This window comes from Physeter macrocephalus, chromosome 4, assembly GCF_002837175.3.
Source record: "Physeter macrocephalus isolate SW-GA chromosome 4, ASM283717v5, whole genome shotgun sequence".
NCBI classification, from domain to species: Eukaryota; Metazoa; Chordata; class Mammalia; order Artiodactyla; family Physeteridae; genus Physeter; species Physeter macrocephalus.
Genome location: NC_041217.1, coordinates 19,586,478 through 19,601,864, shown reverse-complemented (window position 1 = coordinate 19,601,864; position 15,387 = coordinate 19,586,478).

Sequence of the window (15,387 nt, the reverse complement as noted above, 5' to 3'; positions counted from 1 at the left end):
GTTACAATATGTCACCATAGTTATTGACCATATTCCCCACACTGTGCATGTCATACCCATAACTCATTTATTTTATAACTGGAAGTTTACACCTCTTAATCTCCCTCACCTATTTCTTTCCTCCTCCCTCTCCCCTTCTTCTCTGGTAACAATCTGTTTGTTCTCTGTACCTTTAACTCTGTTTCTGTTTTATTTATTTGTTTTGCTTTGTTAGATACCACATATAAGTGAAATCACAGTATTTGTCATTCTCTGTCTGACTTATCTCACTTAGCATAATACTCTCTAGGTCCATCCATGTTGTCACAAATGGCAAGTTTCATTCCTTTTTATGGATGAGTAATGTTTTTTTTTGTGTGTGTATATATATGTATACCACATCTTTATCAATTCATCTACTTATGGGCACTTCGGTTTCTTCAATATTTTGGCTATTGTGAATAATGCTTCAATGAACATAGGGATGCATATATCTTTTCTAGTTAGTGTTTTTGTTTTCTTTGGATAAATACCCAAGAGTGGAATTGCTGGATCATAGATATTATTGTTTTAAAAAGGAAAAAATGGAAACTCCAATGTTGAAAAATAAATAACAAGAAACGAAAAATTTACTAGAGAGTTCAACAGTAAATTTGAGCCGAAGAAAGAATCAGTAAGTTTGAGAACAGATCAATAGAGATCATGCAGTCTGAAAAACAGAATAAAAATGAATGAAGAAAAATGAACAGACCCTCAGAGGAATGTGGGATACCATTAAGTGTATCAGCATACAAGTAATGGAAATATCAGAGGGAGAGGAAAGAAAGGAGCAGAAAAAAATATTTGAGGAAATAATAGCTGAAAACTTTGTAAATTTGATGAAAAACATCAATATACAAATATAAAAGCCCAACAAACTCCAATTATGATAAATACAGCCAAACAAATTATACTCAAAATGTTGAAAGACAAAACAAAGAGAAAATCTTGAAAGAACCAAGAGAAAATGATGCACCGTATATAATGGAACCACAATATGATCAACTTCTGACTTCTCATCAAAAACAATGAAGGCAAGAAGTCAATGGGATGACATATTCAAAGTACTGAGTGAAAAAAATAACTCTGTCAACCAAGAATTATATATCCAGCAAAACTATCCTTCAAAAATAAAACTGAAATAAAGACATCCTAAGATAATTAGAAACAGAATATTCATTGCTAGCAGACTAACCTTAAAATAAATGCTAAAAGAAGTTCAGAATGAAAGCAGTGACTCCAGACAGTAATTCAAATCCACTCAGAAAAACAAAGAGTGCTGGTAGAGGTAATTTTATGTAAGTAATTATTAAAGACAGCATAATTGAATATTTTTTCTCTGTTCTTCTCTTAATTGATTTAAAAAGCAATTATATAAAACAGTATGTACATAAATGTATTTCTGGTACTGTAACATATAAAACATAATATGTTTGACAATAACAGCACAAAGAAGTTTTGTGGGAACAAAACCACCTTGGAATAAGGAAATGACACCAGTGGTAACTCCAATCCAAAGGAACATAGGAAGAGAACCAGAGATGGTAAATAAGAAGCTGAATGTAACAAATCCTCTAAGTATATATTGTTTTCCTTTCTTCTCTCAGCTTTTAAAAAAGGCATAAAATTATATAAAGTGATAATTACAACAATGTATTGTTGGGTTTGTAACATATGTAGACATAAGCACAGTAAGAAGAATAGCACCAAAAAGGGGAGGGTAGAGTAGAGGTATAGAGAACTAGCATTTCTAAACACACTGGAGTTTACTTAGAATGAATCTGATATAGATTCTGTTAAGTTAAAATACATATTGTAAGCCTTGGGCAAACACTAATAAAATAACTAGAAATATACATATTTAAAGGAACTAAAATGTTACACTGGAAAATATTTGTGTAATACAAAAGAATAAAACAGACACTTTAGATTCAAAGATCCAAAAGGTATTTTTAAATAAACCTGAAAAATACATCTTGCAAATAACAACCGATGAAAGCACAATAACAGCACAAAGGAGTTTGTTGGGAACAAAAGTGTATGGGGGGTTTCCCTGGCGCAGTGATTGAGAGTCCGCCTGCTGGTGCAGGGGACGCGGGTTCGTGCCCCGGTCCGGGAGGATCCCACGTGCTGTGGAGTGGCTGGGCCCGTGAGCCATGGCCGCTGAGCCTGTGCATCCGGAGCCTGTGCTCCGCAACGGGAGAGGCCACAACAGTGAGAGGCCCGCGTACAGCAAAAAAAAAAAAAAAGTGTATGGGAATAAGGGAACAATGCTGATAGTAACTCTACTCCTAAAGAACAAAGGAAGAGAACCAGAATTAGTATTAGTATAGCTTGTGTAGCTCTATTAGTAATCAGGCAATATAAACTTAAAAATATGTTACTAGTGATAAAGAGGGGTATTTTATGATAAAAGAATCAAGCCTGAAAAAATGTGAGTATTGAAATAATAGAAAATATGTTCTCCAACCACAGTGCAGTGAAATTGGAAAGTCAATACCAGAAAGAAATTTGGGAAATTCATGAATATGTGTAAACTAAACAAAATACTCCTAAATAACAAATGGTTCAAAGAAAAAATTACAAGGGAAATTAGAAAACACTTTGAGATAAGTGAAAATGAAATCACAACATACCAAAACTTATGGGATAAAACTATAGTAGTGCCTAGAGGGAATTTATACATGTAAATGCCGATATTTTTAAAAACGAAAGATCTCAAATTGATAATCTAAACCTCCACCTTAAGACTTCGGAAAAAGAAGAAAAAGTAAAGCTAAAGTTAGCAAAAAGAAGGGAATAATAGCTATTATAGCAGAAATAAATAAAATAGAGGATAGGAAAAATAAAGAAAAACAATGAAACCAAAACTTCAATTAAAAATAGGCAAAGGATTTGAATAGATATTACACCAAAGAAAATATACAAATGTCCAGTAAGCACAAGAGAAGATGTCATTAGTCACTACAGAAGTGCAAATCAGAACCACAGTGAGATATCACATCACACCCACCAAGGTGGCTATAACCAAAAAGATAATAACAAGTGTTGTTGAAAATGTGGAGAAATTGAAACACTCATACATTTTTGGTGGGAATGTAAAATGGTACAGTCACTATGGAAAACAGTTTAGCGACTCCTCAAAATGTTATACATGGAGCTGCCGTGTGACCCAGCAATTCCACCCACAGGTATATACCCAAGAAAATTGAAAACATATATCCACACAGAACACGTACACGAACATTCATAGCAGCATCATTTGTAACCAAAGCACAGATGTTATGACTTTGCTAAATTAGCATGTGTTAAGTGGAGCACAGAGTGCTAGATGGTGGGCTGCAGTTCAACAATAGACCACAAAAGAAAGGGAAATAGAGAAGATTATCACTCACCAGTCCTAGAGGAAGTACATGCCATGCCCCAAGGGTCCACGTGGGGAGGTGAAGTCAGCGTACAGAGAGAGAGACAAGACCAAGGGCACATGCCTCTCTTAGGATCTGAGGGTAGAGTGCTTTGGGGTTCCCAGGCTAAGGTTAGATTGATTAATTCAAATTTAAAAAGGGGGGTTTTGTTAAATCCCACAGTGGTCTTTTCTAAGGGGCACATAAGGCATACAGGCTCTGGGAGACAGTGGAGGCTTTTGGTCACAAAGGCTGTTGGGTAGTCACATCAGAAATGGGCTGCTATCCAGGGCATGTGCTTGCCTATGAGAGGTGCGGGTGTCAGTTTAAGGTCCCTGGAGGCCACTTGGCCCAACAAAATGGATGCCAAGGCAGCAATCCCGTGGAGTAGCTTAGCTAAACTCGTGACAATGAAACAACCCAAATGCCCATCAACAGGTGAGGTGTATTGATACAATGGAATATTATTCAGCCACTTAAAGTAATGGGGTACTGACACATGTGGGAATGTGGATGAACCTTGAAAATATATTGTTAAGGGGAAGAAGTCCATCACAAAAGGTCACATCTTCTGTGGTTTCATGTATATAGAACATCCAGAATAGGAAAATCCACAGAAAGATAAAGTAGATTAGTGTTTGTCTAGAGCTGGGAGGAAATGGGGAGTGATCACTAAAGGGCACATGATTCCTTCTGAGGGGGATAAAAAGGTTCTAACTTTGATTCTGGAGATTTTTCACAACCCTAGGAACCTAGTAAAGTGATTGAATTATGCACTTTGAATGGATAAACTGAATGGTATGTGAATGATAATCAATCTGATTTGAAAAAAAACACTGACTTTATATACAGCAATAGCTTAGGAACAGGGCTCATGTTCTAGTTGGGAACGCAGATTCCTTTCATACAAAAATAAATAAAACTGCAGTTCAATACACTGATATAAAATGAGTGACACTCTCAGAGCTATGGGATTTTCAGGTAGAAGAGGTCCCCCAGGTAGAGAGACTGTTTTAGAAAAAGCTAGAACTTCAGCTGAGCCTGGAAAAGTGAAGATTCAGTCCTAGGAAAGTAGGGAGAAGCCAGGTGTGTGGCCTTGCAGGTGCGTCATGTCACGGACCAGGCAAAAAGGATGCAAATATGAAGGACGTCTCAGAAAGTTTGGCCCCAGCTCAGGGTTTCTATAAGGAAGCAATGGAAATTTTTTAAAGGCCATTTGATAGGTTAAAATGGTATATTTTTGTGCTAATTTGCATTTCTTTTATAGTGAGGATGATCCATATGTTTATTGGTCATTTTATTTGAGAGAAGTTTGTATATTTGTGAGGTTTCTTTCCATTGAAATGTTTTCCTTTTTTCTTATTAATTTTGTAGAGTTCTTTATAAATTAATTAATATATATTATAATTTATAATACATACATATAGGGCTTTTAAAAAATACTTAAGTCACAATTCTATCTAAATTTTGGATGAGCCTATGGCATGGTATAGGGATTTTTTTTTTATATATATAAATAACAAATTGTCCCAGAATCATTTATCAAGCAATCCATCCTTTCTACATGGATTGAAAATGCCTCTTTCATGACATAAACAGTAGATCCAAGTAAATGGGTCCATTTTCCCTCTGGTTTCTCATGCTCCTTGGCACACCACAGTGTCAAGCAATTTGGAAAGCACCTTGCAAAGATTTACCTCAAAAAGAAAGTTGGAAATCTCCTAAATAAATGATAGATAATAGAAGATCATGGTGCATGCCCCACAATCACTTCAGATGACGCTGTGGAAGACCTAGAATGATCTGGCAAATGCCCACCGTAGTATCTTCGGCTGGTGGAATTACCAATGTTTTTCACTTTCCTCTTTTCTTCCATTCAAATCTTCTGCGACTAAAATATTCAGAAGACAAACAATAAATGTTAATAAAACAAAAACGCTTTCAAGAATTTTAATCCATGGGCTTCCCTGGTGGCGCAGTGGTTGAGAGTCCGCCTGCCGAGGCAGGGGACGCGGGCTCGTGCCCCGGTCCGGGAGGATCCCACATGCCGCGGAGCGGCTGGGCCCGTGAGCCATGGCCGCTGAGCCTGCGTGTCCGGAGCCTGTGCTCCGCAACGGGAGAGGCCACAGCAGTGAGAGGCCCGCGTACCGCAAAACAACAAAAAAAAGAATTTAAATCCTTGAAGGTTTAAAAGAACTCAAACACAGGCATGTCTGGATCCTGCACACAGAGTTATACCAGGTTCAGCAGCTGATGGAGTTGGTTGTACCAAAGTTCACATGGCGGGCTCCCCCAGGGAGATCACCTCAGATGCCTGAGGCCCTCCCATCATGATCTATCTCAACCCTACTTCCCACAGCTGGCACTGCCTCCCTACTTCTCCTGAGAGGACACCAGGGGAATCATCCCTTAATTGCATAACAAGGGCAATGGGGTGGGTAGAAAGCTGTGCACATCTTTCCCCCAGGGAGCAGGGAGTCCACAGAGCCTCCTATCAGTGAGAGCCAATTGTTTTGGAAGCCACACAAAGTAGCTTCTGCCCCGAGCTTGGGGTAAAACAACATGGCGACCCACATACCCTCCAATGGGAAGACAGGTGCTGGGGGTGAGAGAGAGCCGTTTACTGTAAAGACCACTTGGATGTCCAGCATAAGGTATGTGGGAGGGTGGGGAACGAAGGGGACCAGGGCAGAAAGAGTGGTTCAGTCTCCACCTGGAAGGAAAGCGTGACCAAGAAGGTAGTGTTTGGATTTATGGGAAATGAGCCGTCTCCTTCAGGGCTTTGCGCACCCGTGAGGCCTTTCTGTCAGTTTCCTTATTTAAATAATGGGGATAATGATATCTATGTCATTAAGTGACATGTGATATTAAGCGCCCAGCAGGGCCTGGACTCTACTGAGTGTTCCTTTCCTCCACATGTGCTCAAGGCATCCCTCCCTGCCCCCCACCCAGGGCCTGGAATGTGCCTTTAGGCAGACCCCGTGCCAGCAGAGACCAGCAGGCAGAGCGTGTTCAGTAAGTCCCTGCCTCTCCTGGGGAGGCCAATGTCAGGGACTGGGCCAGTCATGTGACTGTCCAGGCTCCAAGGTAAAAACCAGCGCACGAGATGCTTTGGCTGCAGCAGAAAACCCTAGGGCTTCTTTTTGTATACTGTATTTCTGGCCCAGCAAAGAGGCATTGTACAAATTCAACCCATAAACAGCAGTTTTGGCCTTAAGCTCCAGAGCCTTTCGGCATTCCTCTGTTTCTGCTCCTAGCCGGCGGCGCCTCCCCGGTGGCTGGGGCAAGAAGCCGAGAGAATTCTTTGATTCCGCCCTCTCTCCCTCGGCCCGGCACCCACCCCAGCAAGTCCTGCCACGTCTGCTCTCTAAACCAGGCTCTGGTGAGCACCCTCCCTCCCGCGGCCCCGACCCCGGGCTCCCCCTGCAGAATAAGCCAGCAGCCCCCTCAGAGCTCCCTACCGTGTCAGCCCCGGGCCCAGCCTGTCCCCACTGCCGCTTGGGGGGTCTTTACACACCATGGAGTGGATCTCACTGCCTCCTCCCCACCCCTGCCGAGGACCACCCCCTTCCCTTCCCTTCATCGCTGAGGCCCACGCGCTCTTTGGCTGCCTGCCTCTCCCCCTCCCCAGAACCTCCCTCTCGCCCTGTCCCTTGCTGGGTGCTCCTGTCACACTGGCTCTTCCTTCTCAGACGCTGTTGAGCCCCACCCCTCCTGCAGGCTGCCCTGCTTCTGACAGCTTGGTGAAGCTTTCTCCTTGCCAGGAACCCCTGCCCCATGGCTGTCCTCTCCTCCAACAGCCTTCCCCGCTCACCCACTGGAGGCTCAAGGCCCCTTACTTCCTCCATAGCAGTTGTTTACTCATTTGTCTTTCTCTCCCTTTGGTCTGTTCCCCCCAAGGATGCAAGGGGCAGGGTCGCAACCTTGGTTACTTGTGTGCCGTCCCAGCCCGGTGCGGGGCACAGAGGAGGTGTTCAGGTAACGCTTCTTGGACAGCTGAGGGACTGAATGTGTGGGAGGAGGAAGAAATTGATAAACGAATGACAGCGGACAGCCGAGTACCCTTGTCTGACCCTCCAAGATGCAGTGCCCTGGCGGGGTGGGGACAGGTCCCAGGCCGACACCCACACGTCTGACCTCAGGCTGGCTTGGAGCCCCAGGACTTCCCATGGGAGCTTTGAGTGCTGAGCCTTGGAGAGAACTCAACATCCGGTGCACCAGCACCCCAGCTCCGGCTGTCGGCGTGTCCTCTGTCCTGTCCCCTCATCTGCAAAGACTCGTTGAACTCCTATTATGCGCCAGGCGTCGTCCAAGGCACCGAGGATGCAGCAGGGAAGCAGACAGCGCCTGCTGTCATGGAGCTTGCACTCAAGACGGGGGAGGGAGACCCCCAAATAGCGAGCAACCGAGAGAGAAGCGAATGCCGAGTGGGACGGCAGGGAGCAGGGCACTGTGTGACACCCGTGGATGGCGGCTGGGGACGGGGAAGGTCAGGCAAGTTCCCGACCTTCTCTGCTTCAGTCTCTTCATCTGTGAAATGGGCTCATCACAGTCCCTCCTCACAGGGCACCGTGAGCCCGTAAATCAAGTCCCCCCCGGCCTGTTCAAAGCCAGCAGTAGTGCCTCCTGACACTAAGAGCCCTGCGGGATGTCCTCACCACTAGCTCCACGCCCCGCAGCCTTCCTGAGCTCATGCCCTCCTACTGCACCCCCAACTCCCTCTGGGCACCCTGCTGTTCCTCGGTCAGGCCAGGCAGCAAGTGGAACAAACTCCACTCCCTTCCAGACCGTACCTAGGGCAGCCCCAAGACCAGAGCCCTGAACCGAAGCTCAGGGGCTCACCCTCCCCGCCACTCACAAACCGTACGCTGGGGGTGAGGGGCAGCCAAGGGCAGCAGCAGGTTCGTCTGGAGTAACTTTTCTGGCGCTGTCAGCAATTACACAGGGAGAGAGAGCTAATGATAGCCTACTTCCTTGTTCCCGAGCCAGCTTATCCAACGGAGGTGCCCATGGAACCCATGCATTCTCCACGGATTTTTGTTTTGTGTTTTACGTTGGCCGTAAAACAATAGACAGGGACCAATTTTTGCCCCAGATACACCACCAAGCTTCCTATAGAGATCTGTTCTGTTTCTGTCCCTTCCTTTCCCCGCCACAACCACTTATCCAGCACCTACTATATGCAAACACGAGGCTGGAGGCAGTAGCGGTGGGGGGATCACATGTGTTAACAGCTCATTCTAACAGAGAGCAGAAGAAAATGGGGCCAAGGCTCACTGCTGTGTCCAGAAGAAGCGATTCTTTCCAGCCGCAGAGCTCAGGGAAGGCGGCATGGAGGAGGAGGCCTTGAGCTGAGCCTTGAGAGAGAAGCAGAACTCCCAGTGCAGGGCTGGGAGGTGGCTGACGGAAGGGGGCAAAGGACAGGGGGTGGCCTCTCCTGGCCAATTCTGGCAGTCCTCCCCCCGGGGAACCTTGGTCTGGAAGGAGAGCCGGGCAGAGGGTGTGGTGGAGCTGGGGAAAACAGCAGCGGTGCCAGAAAAACAACTTAGATACCTCTCGTTGGCAGGGGACTAAGGCTGCTGGGGAAGTGATTCTTATTGTTTCTGTTTCCTCCGTGGGGGGCTGCTTGAGAGGACGCAGCAGGTCTCTGATTGTCAGTGGCCTTGAGAGCTTCTCAAGAGGAAGGCAGAATAGGAAGAGCGCCCTTGAAGAAATAAAAGCTAAGCGAGGATCAAACGACAGCACCCGTGATCTTGTAAGAAGCAGGCTACGAGAAAATTACTCAGATTCAGAAATGCCGGAGCAAAGAGGCACTCGGGCGCCATCCACTCCAGCCTCATTACTTTACAGGAGAGGATGCCCAGGTCCAAGGAGGTGAGGTGACCGGTGCAAGGCCACACAGCCGATTGCTTTCCTGCCTCTGTACAGCACTCGGATTACTTCCTGGGGCGGAGAGCAGGTGGAAGGAAAGGCAGGGGTCCCTTCTCCCTCCCTCCTGCGTTAGCAGGGGATGGCCCCCAATTCCCAGCCACGCAGCCCCACGCCTGCCCACGTGCCCATGAAGACCTCGTGTCTCAGGGAGAGCCTCACACGGGTCCCGTGTGGCCCACCCCCTCCCTGCCCACCAGCCTCCTTGGCTCTGAGGCCCTGGAGGTCTGCCAGCTCTGGCTCCAGCCCCACCAATCAGGAGAGCAAAGCAGGACGGGCCTTGCTCACAGCAGAAGGATGTCCTCAGCAGAGGCCTTTGTTTGCCAGGGTCAAGGTCGGTGACTCAGTCTGGGGCCGCTGCACTTTACCCACCCTCCCCGCCGTCCCACTCCAGCCACCCCTGCCTTTCAGGAAGCCTTCCCAAGATGGGGTGAGGGGCCCCTCCTATGGGCCCCTGGGTCCCCCACGCACACCCTCATCACACGGGGTTGTCTGAAGCCATACGATCGACTACAAGTTCCCTCAGGGCCAAACCCTACTTTGTTGATTCTAGAAATAGCGACACCACAATGACACATTTTGAACTCTTTCTCTGGGTTTCACTGTGGTGAGAATTAACTCACTCTCTCCTCCTGATAACTCTACAAAATGGGTAGAGTTATCACCCTCATTTGTCAGGTGGGCAGACTGTGATTCAGAGGCTGAGCCTCTTGCCCAAGGTCACAGAGGCAGTGAGTCGTGGAGCTGGATTTCAGGGGCACAGCAATGTGCCGCCCACGTTTGGCTGCTGGGATCCTTGTGTGCAGAGAGCTTTCCAGGCTCTTGAAGAGTCCGTTCAAGACTGCCTTAGTCCCTGAGAGCAGCCTCAACTAAAGTCACGCGCCTTCCCAGGGCAGCCCACGTCCATGGACGGATCAATGTGGGGTGTTAGGCCTGGCCTTTCCCAGACAAGCCAGGTCAACCCTGAAGGGCCGTCCTAGCATCAGAGCTCCTGTGAGTGGGAGAGGGCTCTACTGGGCCTGCACTGCAATTCGGCTTCTCCCTCTTCTGAGTCCTGCCCTCTTCTCCTTGGGGGTTGGTCCCAAGGCAACCCTATAATCACCCTGCACGTGAATCTCCAACCTGCAATGGTCTGTTTGACACCAGGATACAGAGCGGTAACCATCCATCCAGTTGCCCTCCAGGGAAGCAGCTCCACCACTCAGCGTGGTGCCGGCTGCCAACTAGAAACTGGCACTTGCCATCTACCTCTACCAGGATGAGGTCACTAAGCCACTGCAGTCACTGACCTTCAGCACCCCCTGACAGGAGTTCAGGGTGGAGATCAGGAATGCGTTTTTCCCCATGCTCTGGGGAAAACTGGCAGAATAGGCCTTCAGATAGTTAGATATTTTCAGGAGAAGATTTTATGAGCCCGAATTCTTGCATCTTCTCATATCTAGAAAAGCACTAAAATCATTAGTGCTTTAGGAGACACCTGCTCCTTGTGACTAGCGGTAAACTTCAGGAGACTAGCAGCAAGCCTCTGCAAAAAAATGTGTGCTTGACTTCATGTCTCTTCCTTCCCCCAGATCACATATATGCTGACATCCCCCCCACCACCCTTCAGAGCAGTTCCTCAGAGCTATCTAAGAGGCTGCCTCCCAGGCTATATTCCTCATTTTGCCCCAAATAAAGCTTAACTCACAACTCTCACGTTGCACATTTTTTTCAGTTGACACGGAACACAGCAGAAGTGCTCGAAATGTATTTGTAACAAAGAAGACGTGGTATACACATACAATGGAATATTATTCAGCCCTGAGAAAGGAGGAAATCCTGCTGTTTGTGACGACATGGGTGGACCTGGAGGACATTATGCTGAGTGAAATAAGTCAGAAAGAGAAAGACAGATACTGTATGTTCTCACTTATATGTGGAATCTGAAAAAAGCCAACCTTGTAAAAACAGAGAGCAAAATGGTGGTTTCCAGGGCCTGGTGGGCAAGAGAATGGGAGAGATGTCTAAGGGCACAGACTTGCAACTAGTAGATAAATAAGTCCTGGAGATCTAACGCACCGTCTAGTGAATGTAGACGACAATATTGTACTGTAGTCATCAAACTTGCTAAAAGACTAGACCTTAAGTACTCCCACCACATTGCGTGCGCGCACACACACACACACACACACACACACACACACACACACACACACAGAGATAATCACGTGACATGATAGAGGTGCTAACCACGGCTGCAATGGCAATCATATTCCGATATATAAATGTAACACATCAACATGCACACCATAAATTTACACAGTGTTATATATCAAATATATTTCCATTAAAAAATATTTTTTGAATAAATAAATGAAGAGACTCCTTGGATGATTTAACAAAAGTGCGTATTTGCCTTCCCGGTCTTCACTGTTGATAACGCCTAGCCAGCAGGTCCCCTGCATGTTAACGGTGAGGGGGGCGGAGACCCCTGCCCGCCACCCCTCCTGAGCATTCGCGTGCTTTGCCACTGACGCTCAGGCTGCCTGTTTGTCCTCTGAACGCTCTGTGCCCCGGGGACTGAAAGGACTTCTGCATCTCCATGTTACACATGAGGCCAGTCTGCGTATCCAGAAACAAGGCCACTGGCAAACCAGACCACTAGGTTCAGGGTGAAAGTTCAGAGTCCTTCCAGTGGCTGGAAGAGACTAGAAGCCATAAACAAACCCTTTCCTGCTCTTGTCTGCCCTCTGCAGCCCTCGACCCCGTTCCTTCTACTCCTGCACACCACCCAAGCCCAGCCCAGCTCCCCTGCAGCGCCAACTGGGTTTGTTTTCCAGCAAAGGGAAAGGTGGGGCTCTTATGTGATCAGGAGGACCCTGGAAGCCACTCACAGCAGATAAAGGATATGCTTAGGGGCAAGAGAGAAAAACACTAAGAGTGGATGGGGAAGCAGGCTGTCTCCCTGCCCCCAACCTCAGTTCTGCCGGGTTCCCTCCCTCGCACTCTACACCCCCATCTCTCAGGCCTTCTTTTCCTTCCCTCCCACAGGTCAGGGCACACGCAGAGCTGAGCTGGGGCCACTGCAGAAGGCGAACCTTTAATATCCTGCACGCTCGGTTCGGAATACGCCCCATATGTCACCTTCCAAAGAAGCCTCTGAAGTAGATACTACTTACTCTACTTTTCAAAGGAAACTAAACCAAATCCTAAAATTCAAAGGAGTTGGGGACATTGCCTGGGGTCACAGGGCTGGAGGATTTGAAGCCAGGTTGTGGATGCCAGTGCTGTTCCTATCCTGCCGGGTGGCTTCCTGCTAGCCTTGGGGCTTTGGCACGTGGGCCCGGGACCCTGGGATGAACAAGAGAGTGCCGGCTGCATGGAAGCACAGTTACCAGTCAATGGGAATAGTAGCTGAGGCTGCAGAAATCACGCTAAGCAAGTTTGGCAAAATAAAGTAAATTCAACCAAACTGACTTAGGGTCACAGATCCCTTCCCCAGCCCAGCCCCACGTCCCCTTGCTCTGTGCCTTGACCATGGCAAAGCAGCAGCTAAGCAATCTCAGCATCTCAAAAATCCAGAGTATGATGGGCAGGTAAGCACCTCGAGCCTTTTTTTTTTTTTGGTATGCGGGCCTCTCACTGTTGTGGCCTCTCCCGTTGCGGAGCACAGGCTCCGGACGCCCAGGCTCAGCGGCCACGGCTCACGGGCCCAGCCGCTCCGCGGCACGTGGGATCTTCCCGGACCGGGGCACGAACCCGCGTCCCCTGCATCGGCAGGCGGACTCTCAACCACTGCGCCACCAGGGAAGCCCCTCGAGTCTTTTTTTGGAGGGTTTCTAACTACTTGGATGATAATATTGGAACCAGGAACGCTCGTTGGATGCAATTCCATTTAAAGCATTGCTCTTCGCTGGTGGTAACAGGAGCCTGAGAGGAAAGGGAAAGAGAGCTGAAACGGGCAGAAAAAGTGAAGCTGTGGGCCCTGGTTTCAGGCCTCCTGGCCATCACGTTGGAGCAGAATCCCCTACCTTCCCTCAGCTTCCATTTCCTCATCTATAAAACCCAGATAATAATATCTATCTTGTTGACTTTGTTAATGAGAAGTAGATGAAATTGAGAATTAAACTGATGTCATCAAGCCACCCAGCACAATGCCTTATTGACTGAAAGAAAAACACAAAAAGCAAAAGTTGTGAGTTATGATTTATTCGGGGATCTTACTGAGGACTATAGCCTGGGAAACAGCCTCTCAGCTAGCTCTGAGGAACTGCTCTGACGACGTGTATGGTCAGGCCACTCAAGATGGCTGTTCTCCTGCTCTCTGTACACCCCCCCAACCTCCCGCTGGACCAGTGCCTGCTTCACCTACAGCCTACTCACAGGACTGACCTTCCTACATACTTGCCCCACGTCCCAGCTAATGATTGTTCCTAAGAGCTTATCAAAGGGGAAGTAAAGGGCATGCTGCTCTGCTGGTTTCCCTGGTAACCACGGGGCCAATTCCGCGTGGAATAATTCCCCCTATAACTGGTCAACTCCCCTGCCCCTGGGAGTGAAGGCTGCTGCCTTGTCCTGCCCACTCTCTGCTGCACACAGTGGGGTGTCACCCTAGGACCTTGCTTCAGACATTCCCCCAGCCATTAAACCGTTGATGTCTCTGTCACTGACTTCAGGCTCTGTCTTCGGCCTCAAGGCTGGGCAAGTACAAGGCTTGTCGGTCTGCAGCCGAACAAGAGGTAAGATAGGAGCCAGAAAAAACTAGGCTAGGCCTCTGTTATCGTGAGTGGAGCTACAAGTATCACTACTACAAGTGGACTCATCTGAAATTCTTTCATCTAGAGATACCAAATAAGCCTTAGAACTCGTTCTTATGTTGCTATTTATGTGCATAATTAAAATTCCAAGTTAAAGAACAAACAAAAAATCTATGCACTTTTTTTTTTGGCTGGGGAAAACATGTAGTCAAGCATAAAAGGATGACTGCTAATCACAAGGAACAGACATCTCAAGTTAATGATTTTAGTGTTTTTCTTCTATCTCTGAGAAGACGCAAGAATCTTGGGTCACTGCAATTTTTCCTGAGGTATGCATCTGAACTAGTCGGAGGAGCGCAGAATGCTTCTTGTCTCTCTGCATCCTGAATTCCCCTCGGGGCACTGTGGTTGGGTGACTGCAGGGGCTGATGGCTTGGTCCTTGCAGAACTGGAACGACAGGCAACATTTTTTCTCTTGACAGCCTTGAATCTAGTAGATGTCTGCTGCATCTTGGCTTCCCTCTGGTCCTACGTGCAGCAGAGCCATGACCGGGGCAGCAGGTAGAATGGGGGCCGATCACAGGAGTGGCTCACTGATTTATTGAAGTGAAAACACTGAAAGACAGATTCAAGTCTGATTTTGTACGGAAAAATGAGGTGATGAAGAAAAGTGCATAAATCACTTAGATGCCATTTTCTCCGCAACTCCAAAGGTCTCCAAATACACAAATCATAAAGTGTCTCTGCTTCCCAGCTCCGCGCCTGCAGGCATTATAATACCTAACTCAGGATTCTTTCAGTGATTAAAGAAGATAAACAAGGGTTTTTCCAATGGGTAAGTCCCCCAGCAAAAAAAAAAAAAAAAAAAAAAGGAAAAGAAAGGTTATATCACCACGTTCTACTTCTGCAGCAATTACAAACATCTTCCATAGGAAGCAAAACAAAAACAAGTAATCTCCCTTCATTTTCAATGAAGAAAGCTAGTCTGTGTGGAAGTGGTTTACTCTGGAATTACAGGGCAAGCAAGGGGAAGCGTGACCTCTCAGCTCTGTGTCTGTCATTACTTTTGCTCTGATTCTTTTGTCTGCTTTGAACCAGATACGTTTGTTTAGAGCCTTGTCAACAGATTGTGCAAGAGGAATCACCTGAGAAACACCTTTAAAAAAAAAGCAAAGCCAGGGCTTTCCTGGTGGTGCAGTGGTTGAGAGTCCGCCTGCCGAGGCAGGGGACGCGGGTTCGTGCCCCGGTCCGGGAAGATCCCACATGCCGCGGAGCGGCTGGGCCCGTGAGCCATGGCCGCT